The sequence below is a fragment of the Solanum dulcamara genome, chromosome 9, assembly GCF_947179165.1.
Source record: "Solanum dulcamara chromosome 9, daSolDulc1.2, whole genome shotgun sequence".
NCBI lineage: Eukaryota > Viridiplantae > Streptophyta > Magnoliopsida > Solanales > Solanaceae > Solanum > Solanum dulcamara.
This window is the reverse complement of record NC_077245.1, coordinates 23,871,135-23,881,338: the sequence shown is the minus strand read 5'-3', so window position 1 is coordinate 23,881,338 and position 10,204 is coordinate 23,871,135.

Below are 10,204 nucleotides of genomic sequence, written 5' to 3'. Positions count from 1 at the left end.
TATGTAACAACCAATCTTGGGAAATTTTGAGCATATTTACCCATTTTTCTTAAATTATGCCCTGTGTTATCTCATTACTTTCACATTTTCTTCTCATTGGGTTTTAGGCTGACTCATCTCGATACGTTAAGATGAGTGTCATCATGTCCGATTTTGGCTCATAAAAAAATGATATCAAATCCCTAAGTTCATAAGTCTCACATATGTATAAGACAAGTTTAAGTAGAGGCTCGAGGATCGGTACAGAGATATATGTATTTATCTTCGAAAGGCTATGAAGGTTATTAGAAAATTCCCCATTTGTTCTTTAAATTTATATCATGCGTGGTTACTTATTTTAGTCTTGAGTAGTTATGTCTGATTTTTGAGAGATGGCTAGGACAAGAGCTATAACTATTAGTAGATGAGGGGAGGCAGTCTTGAGGGTGATGTTGGGACCCTATTTAGGGGCCGAGCTAGAGGTCATGCCTGTATAGAAACATCCGGTAGAGGCCATGCTAGAGGAGTGGAACGTTTAAGAGGTCGTACTATAGAGGCTTCTCCTAAGCCGCAGGTTGATGCTAGAGAGGAATAGGTACCTCCAGGGCTTACTTCTGCATTGTTGCATTAAGCCACTTTGATGTGAGTGTTGGGTGTGTTTGAGGGTTTTATATAAAGTATAAGTGCGATAGTCACACTTGAGGGTTCTCAAACTAGGGTAAGGGCTCATACCTGGAGCAATGCCTGGTTCTGATTATTAAGGGTATGGTGGGACAGCCACCAATATGTCCTATAACGAATGAGGTTGGAGCATAGAGGGTGAGAGCTCAGGGTGTGCCACTGATTATGTTGACTGATGATAAGAAGTGAAGGTATGAGGTTTTGGAAGATGGATCCACCTAAGTTTCAAGGAGGAAAGACTGAGGATGCTCATAAATTTTTTACTATATTTGGAAAGTTGTTAGAGACAGTTGAGCTAGATGAGACTCACAGAGTTTGTTATGCTACACTCCAGTTACGAAGGACGATAATGGAGTGGTGGAGAGTGTACTTGAGTTCTAGGCCGGTTGGTTCTCAGCATTTGACTTGGGATGGCTACTCAATTATAATATTTAAGTACCCATGGCAAATCATAAATTTAAAGCCTCATACCACTATATACTATCTCGGATACACATCTTAGGTCTTTTATTACCTAATAAATTAGCCTCAATTCATTATTTTCCTCTAAAGGTCACATATACCATACTCGTAGCATCACACTTCTTGCATCACACTTCTTACATGTTAATATCTTAAACTTTCACATACGCTATGTCAGTCCTAATAGAGCAAATTTCAAAATCAACACTGTCACTCTCAAAATGCTATCTTGTGTTCACAATGCTCATATGAAATTCAAGCTTAGAGTCTAGTGTCAACATGTATCTTACATACTTCTCGGATACTATACTATCTTCCAGTTGCTAGGTGAAATTTAAGAAATACTCGCCTATTAAAACCTCATGAGAAGTGATCGATCTCTATCTCACGGTCTGTCTAATAAAAGTCTATCACCACATCTCCTTTCATAACCTAGGTACTATTTATACATTCATTACGCCTCCTTGGCTAGATATATTCATGATTCTATGAATATCATGGGGCTCTTCCTACAACATCATAAGTCCAACTTAGATCTACCCATTCATAACTGCTCCTCCTTTCAATCCACCACTTATAACTTCTCTTTACTAACACACTGACACATTACCATAACTCATTTTAGGTTTAAGTATATGTTAACTCATTCGAACAAACAACTCTTCCTCTACCTTCTATCATGAAAGTCAGACGATACTTACTACATATTTAGTCAAAGTAGTAGGGACTTGAATTCTAACCCCATTTATTACCTTATAGATACCTAACTCTAGGTACATTCCTCAATCAACCACCATTCTCAGTATTTGGTTTCTACTCCTCTAGGTCCATCTTTCTAGCTCTAGGATCATTCTACGAATCATAGTTAACCATGCCTTAAATCACATTCCATCGGATAGTGATACTAATCATTTAGAGAAATAACTTTCATCTAGAGGATAATATTTGAAGTAAGGTTCTAGAAAAGAGTGTACGGGAATACATCTTGCTCTGGCTTAATGCATAATTCATATGAATGAGGGTGCATTATTTTAAATCAATATACTTGTGCACACTATAGACTCCTGTCAAGCCTGGTGCAGTATCTTTAGCCTCTGAATACTTTATCTGAAAGAAACTCATCAATAAGGATCTAAGCTTTATTGTTCTAAGCACCTTGAGTATGAGGGGTAGTCGACTGGATCTGAGAACACATGAATCTGGATAAGTTTCTTAGTGGATAACTCTATTGCACGATTTAGGATTTGAAAGAAGGGAAAGTTTTCTTAAATGTCTATAGTCCCTCAATTATAGAAGTGGGGCCCTCACAACCATAAATACGATCCTATAGAAATGACTTCATAGACACCCTAGGATATTTGAAATCTGTGCTCTGATAATATGTTTGTTACTCTTCGAGAGATTACCCTAGACATGGCCGGTACTTCGAAAACATTGCAGGCTCCCAAGTGAACCACTTGTCCTAATAACGAATTCACTTACTCAGTGGAAGACTTAATTTGATAGAAAAATACATCTTAGTGGGATATCTCAACTCAATCAACAATCTAAATCATTCCATATAAGAGGAATAGCTTAAATCAAAATGGTCCAAGTCAACTCAAAGAATAACATTTTTAAAGGAACAAATCTGAAGAATAGAAACATCAACTCCAAATCTATCACAATCTAGTCTATGAAGCCTCTATCCCATTCAACTAGATGGTGCCAATGACAAGTTCATGGCTGACTCAGAGAAATAGAAAGTACTAAACTCCAAAGACGGAAAACATAAATGATATACTCCACATGCGGGGAGGACCCATAAACAACTAGAAGTAGAATGATCCTTAATGACACAACTGTTGATGATCCCTAACACCTATATATGCATCATGAAATGATGTAGGCCAAATGGCACCACTACATAGAATGTACGAGTATGTAAAATAGCTGGAAACAACAAGCTCAATGTATACTCAACTCACTCAAGATAATAATTCAACTCAATAAAATAGCATAAGTTTTTAAATTTTTTATTTATTAAATGGACCTTATCCTAGGATCTCACCCCTCGTAGCGGTCAGGGGTTGAGCCAAACACCCCCAATCCTTAACATAATATAATAACATAAAAGTTCAAGGAGGGGGACATAAATGTTACCTCCAAAAATATGGTGGTTCATAAGTCGAGTAGCCTACTAAGGCTATTCGACTTATCCCCAATTACAAGATGGAGCCAACTTAGACTATGCAGCTAAGAAAGGTCTCCTCTCAATATAATAATTCTAAGAAAGCGTAAATGAGGGAGACTATCCCCTTACATAACTATAAGGAAAAGTCTATACAATTATAGATAAGGAAAACTATAATAGACAAAGGAATAACCCTACAAGAAGATCACAGTCCTATAGTTGGTTGATATAGTTGAGGATCTTGTTAACGAGCATACCATGCAAAGCTAAAAAATATAATCTACTCCCCAATAAGTTATTGCTGAAAATTGCTCCTAGGTGGCTTAGTATGTTACCACCATCTGCCTTCCAGAAGCCTTCTTGAAATCTGATTGAGAGTACCATGCTTAACCAAACTGCAACTTCAATTTCTGCACAAATTGGATGCTATAGCTCTGTAGTATACCTGCACAAGAATAGAATATAGAATACAATTGTCCCTAGGTAACTATGTACCTATGAGAGAACTCCTCTCACTATAAAGTATCTAGGAAAGCAATAAACAAGGGAGACTCTCCCCTTTGCACTATAATCTTAACTAAGTATTCTTCAAAAAAAGCTATAACAATAATTAGAGACAACCAGTATGAAGACTACCTAGCACAAAAATAGAAAAATAGAAAAGGAGAGCTCATGGTGGTTTCTTGATCCTCTTGAGTCTTCTTTTTCTGAAATTAGCCATTCTAACTTTGTCTAGTTCAAGATAGGATCTTGCTTCTTTGGGAAGCTCTTGCTTAGTAAAGTAAATTTTAGTATTGGAGCATTTGTGACTTTGTTTGGACAAGGTATCAGCTGCACAAATAGCTTCTCTATAGGTGTGATTGCACTTGAAGTTCTGGAAATGTTGAGTGATGGTCTGCAACCTGTGCAGGTGCTCCTTGACAGACCAAGGGGGCTTGGCTTACTATTTTATCCATCTGATGAGCATCTCAGTGTCAACCTCTAAGATGACATTGGTGTTCCCAATTGAAGACAGCAAGACAAGCCAAAAATTGCATCTATTATATATGATTGGTTGTTTGTGCCTTCTCTAAAAGGGACTAAATATTCAAAGATAAGGTCACCTTGGGAGTTTCTGAGAAGTCCTGCCCTACCAATCTTTCTAGGATTGTGGAGTGCACTGCCATCAGTGTTCAACTTCACCATGTATGCTAATGTTTTCCTCCAATAAATAGTGCTAACCTTGATTTCATGAGTGCATTTGTCAATAAGAAGGAGAAGTTCCTTCCAGGTAATTAGCCAACTGATGTATGGGTATGTAGTACTCAGCAAGTTAGATGTATCTTTGGACACTAACTATATTACTCTTGCAAGAATAGATTGTTTCCCACTATATTTGAGAACACATCTATTCTTCCATAGATTCCAATATATGAAAATGGGGATAGATTGGAGGATCAATTTATGCACATCATTCTTGTGTTTGGTCGAGCAACACCTTATTATCAAGTTTCTAAGGGATGTGTAGTCCTTGTTAATTCCCAGGAAATCAGCAAATACACTCCAAATCTTCTTGGCAAAGTGTACAGTAACAAGTACATGGTCAATTGTGTTGTGGCCTGGTCTATAGCAGCAGTAGCATTGACATGGGGATTGTCCAAATATGATGAGCTTTTAATTGGTTGGTAGCTTACCTCTAAGTTCTCTCCATTGAACAAAAGAGCATTTGAAAGATATGTGGTTGTGCCAAGTTTGAGAATTATTCCTTGTCTTGTTCCTTTTGTCCCTGATAAGATCCCATGCAGAGGAGCAGCAAAACTCCCCACTGCTGTAGAGTGTCCAGGATGCTTGATCAAGCTTGTGAAGGTGATAATTGATGTGATTCCCAGAATGTTAGAGACAAACTGAGAAGGAGCTTCTTTAATAACCAAGTCTACTTTATATTGGCCATTGATCAAGAACGAAGAGACCTTAGTGTTATTCATTCTAGTACTTATAGATCTAAAGTATGCTAATGACCCAACTCCCAACCAATTATCCCACCAAAAGAGACATGAACCAAACTCGATTTTCCATTGGATATGAGGTTCCACTTTGTGCTTGATCTTCATCAAATGTTTCTAGACCAGTGATTGTCTAGTATGCCATTTTTTAGTGATAGGATTAGACCTTTGACAATACTTGGGTTTGAGGAACTCACCCCATAAAGTCTTCTTAGTTCTGAAGATCCACTACTATTTGTATTAGAAAGACTTAACCATATTTGAAATTTGTGTCACACCAATACCTCCTTCATCATAAGGATAACTTAGATTCTTCGAAGAGGACCAATGGTATTTCCTCTTGTCAGTTTTCCATCCCAGAAGAAGTTTATTTTGATACTTTGAATTTGCTTGATTATAGTTGATGGTGAAGAGCTAGCTGAAAGCAAATGGATAGAAAGGGATTGAATTACATGTTTAACCATTGTAACCCTTCCTCCATAACTGAGAATTTTGGCTTGCCAACTTGTAATCCTATCTATAACTTTAGCAGTAAGATATGTGTAGTAGATGAATTTTTGCCTGCCAATGTAGAGAGGACACCATAGGTAAGTGATAGGACTGCTCTTTTTCTTGATACTTGCAACCTTCCTAATTCTTGTCATAGTAGAATTGAAAGCATTAGAAGGGATAATGAAGTGAATCTTGTCTGTGTTGATCAACTATCCTGAAACACTCTCATAAATCTCCAAAGTTTCTATGATGAGCTTCAAAGTATGGGTTCTACCAAAAGCAAAAATGATTATGTCATCTGCAAAACTGAGATTATTAATCTGGGGGGCCCTATTTTCTATAAAGAAACTATGATATTGAGGGTGCTGGTGGAGATTATTCATGAGTCTAGATAGAACTTCAGCACCAAGAATGAACAAGGTTAGGGAGAGAGGATCCCCTTGTTTAAGACCTCTTGTGAAATGGAAGAAGCCATGTCTTGAACCATTAACAATGATAGAGTACCAATTGTCTGACATAATCCCCCATACCATATCAATGAACCCTTCCTCAAAGCCCATTCTTCTCAAATTAGAAAACTATAGGACCAAGATACCCTATTATAGGCCTTAGCCATGTCATGTTTGATTAAAACATAGCCTTCCACGTTTGGCTTCTTGATTTGGTGTATGATTTCTTGTGCTAGCATGATACTTTCTGAGATGCTCCTATTATTGACCAAACTAGATTGGTTGAGAGATAAAAGATTGGGTAGAATAGGTGCTAGTCTAAGGCATAGGAGTTTGGAAATGATCTTGTTGGTGAAGTTGATAAGGCTAATAGGTCTAAAATCAGATATTTTATTAGGATGGTTTACTTTTGGGAGTAGAACCAAACAAGTATGGGTGTAGTATTTAGGCATAGTTTGTCCACAAAAGAATGATATGACCGCATTGAAGAGATCTTCTTTTATGATATCCTAGAATACTTGGAAAAACTTACCATTTATACCATCAGGGTCAGCTGCTGAATTGGGGTTCATAGAAAAGACCACATTCCTCAACTCCTCCATAGTAGGGGTTGCTTGAAGATCTATATTGTGATCATCATTGACCATCCTAGGGATACAGTGAATAACCTATTCTTGAATATGTTTATCCTCACCAGTGAAGATGTGTTGGAAGTTCTCACATGCAGCCCTAGCTATAGCTTTATCACCCTGTAGCCAAGTACCTTGTTCATACTGAATCTTATGGATATAAAGTTTCCTTCTTCTTCCTCTGATCAAGGCATGAAAGTACCTGGAGTTCATATCACCTTCTTTGAACCAATGTAATTGAGTTTTTTGCTTGAGCATGGATTGCTTCATTTTCAAGTACTTAATATATTCTGCATTGCTGGCATGTAATTTGATTCTATTCTCTTCAGAGTTTACAAAAATTAGCTCATCTTCTGCTTTTCTAGTACTGTCTTCATATTCTTTAACCTTGACATAAATGTCCCCAAATTGCATTCTTGACCACTTACTAAGTGTAGATGCTAACCTCTTCATTTTCTGTTGAAAACTCCACATTGGATTACCATCTATACACCTGTTCTAGTAGTTGCTAACAGTATCCATAAAGGAAGATTGATCAGTCCAACAGATTAGGAATTTAAAGTATTTGGTGGGATGCTGATTGTGATCAACTATTTCTAAGAATAGTGGACAATGGTTAGAACCCACAGAAGATAAATAAGTAATGGAAGTCTGATGCATAATTTCTAACCACTTATCATTGACTGTCCCCCTATCTTGTCTCTTCCATATTCTGAAAAATATACCCCTCCAATTGGACCAAGTGTATTTCTGACCACAAAACCCAAGATCTTTTAAACCACAGGCTTCAATGATACTGATAAACTCCAGACTCTTTCTCATATTGTAGGTGACACCCCCAAGCTTTCTCAGGATTATTTATAATATTGAAATCATCTAAAATGTACCATGGGAGAGAGGTGGTTGACTGATGAAGGATACTGTCCCATAGGGGTCTTCTGAGCCGATCCTTGCATTTTGCATAGAAAAAAGTAGAAATGAACTGATTTGGTACCATTACATGATTAATTTCACAAGTGATTAATTGCTCCTCATTCTCAAAAATTCTGCAATACACATCTTTGGTCCAAAAAAGTAAAATCTTACCATTTGGATTATGAATAGCATGGTCCTTGTTGAGCTGGCTTCTAAAATGCTGAAGCTGAGAATTATTAGAAAATGGCTCCAAAATGGCTATCTGGCAAAAATAATGGATATTCTTGAGAGAATTAATTCTTTCCATGGCTCCTTGGGTATTAATACCCCTCACATTCTAGTTGAGAGTACTAATTATTAGAAAATTTTGGAAGTAAAAAGCCTAGTATGAGGTCTTCCTGTGGGAGTAGAGTTAGTGGAACTTCTAGTTTGATATTGAAACTTTTTTTCTGCACACCTCTATGTATGCCTCTAGGAGATGAACTCTGAGAATTAGACACCTGTTGGATCACTTCTTCATAGACAATGTCATTTGAGGGAATGAAGGCTCTGATTAACTACTCACTTACATCATCATCTTCACCCTGGTCTTTCCATATATGGTTATCATCAGCCTCTTCATTTTCAGAATCACACACAGCATACTCATTAATATCAGGAGGGACCTCTATCTTGGTATAATTAGTAGGTTCCTCAGTAATGTGACCAGCTGATTGTCTGTGAGTTGTGGGAATGTACTGTGCTTGGAGGGGATTGATGTCCATGCTCAGTTGATCATCATTTTACATAAATTGTTGGCATCCTGGATCATTTTGTTGCATTGTCACACTTTCAAGGACCTTAGGAGTTTGATCTTTCTCAGCATATTTTTTCTCCTCAATCTTGTTTCTAATTGCATCTCTCTTTTTCTTACTCAATTTATTCTTTTTTACAGTAGAACCTTTGCCACTGGTACTTCAATAGATCCTAAATCTTTTTCCATAGAACCTTTGTTAATTTGCATATTAGAATCAAAACCTTCAGAATTTGTATATTCTTTAGTCTGATCTCTAAAATTAGCATGAGCATAAGTATGTTCATTAGGACCCGTTTGAGAAGACTTTGTCACATTTTATTCCGCAACTTCAGGAATTGCTATAACATTCTGATGTTTGTATTAAGTGGTAGCAGGGGCTCTAAAGTCACACCTTGGGTCAGTGTTTTTGTTATCATGAAAAATATAAGACAAATCCCCACCCTTTTTGGATACCCCATCCAGCAGGTTAGTGATTTTCTCCTTTATTCTTCAATCTATACCTCCATCAACTTCAGAATCAGTATCATTAGAAATATATTAGGGGTGGAGGGGAGGGTTCAGGGTTATTGGGAGCATTGAGTCAATTCCTTAGTTCCATACTACTTTGCACACATGAGTATTACATTTTATAGCAGTACCTGTGCAATCAATATTGGGGGAGTGGGTCTTTGGGAGCACTGAGTCAATACCTTGTCCTTGAGATTTGGTGTTCTCCTACACTATTGGTGAACTCTTTTGTATAGATTTCCTTTTGTTGATTGGTTCTCCTGTATCTTGATTAGTGGTTTGATCTTGTGTAACAATATCAATATAATTATTAGAAGTGATTATGGGATGAGAAAGTTTACCTTTCCCGGTGTGTTTTTATTGAGGTTGATCATTTTTTTATTAGTCTGTGGTGAAGTAGGCCTAGTCATATTATTTTATTGGGAATTGTTGTGTCCCTTGGATTGTTTCTTCTTCTGAATTTGCCATAACTCCTCAATTGTATTATCTGCAGTGATCTGTGGCTATACATGGTCATCAATTGTAATAACATTATTCCTCTTCTACACATCAGTAGTCTGAGGCTCCTCTTGGTCTTTTCCTTGCATGCCCACCTCATCCCTATTTTTGACATTACAAACATGTATCATATGCCCCTGATGCTTACAATACATACAGTATGCATGAACATTCTCATATTGGATTGCTTTCCATCTCCCTATGGTGGAATCTTCTTTGTCATATCCCATCAACACATGAGGTGGCCTTTTCTTAGTGAGATTCACCTGTATCTTTACCTTTGCTATACTTTCTCTAGTCTTTTGAATAGAGGCTGCATCAAGGTGTAGCACTTTTCCAATAGGAGCTAGAAGAGCAGTTACAAATTCTTTTTGAAGCAGTGCCAAGGTAACTGTGGAACGGCTACCAAAATTGGTACAATTGGTGTTTCTTCTTCAGTCCTGAAAGTAGGTGTTCATATATGTATCCTCATAATCTGACCTTCAATGGTCATTATCTAATTAGTCTACACTGTGGTATAGTCCATCTCATTGTCTAAATCAATGTAAACATGTTTAGCAATAAAGTGTGCAATCTTGACCCCCCCCCCGAAAGCTGAGTCTACAGTATAAAGCTCATCCTTATCAACTCCACTTTGGGCA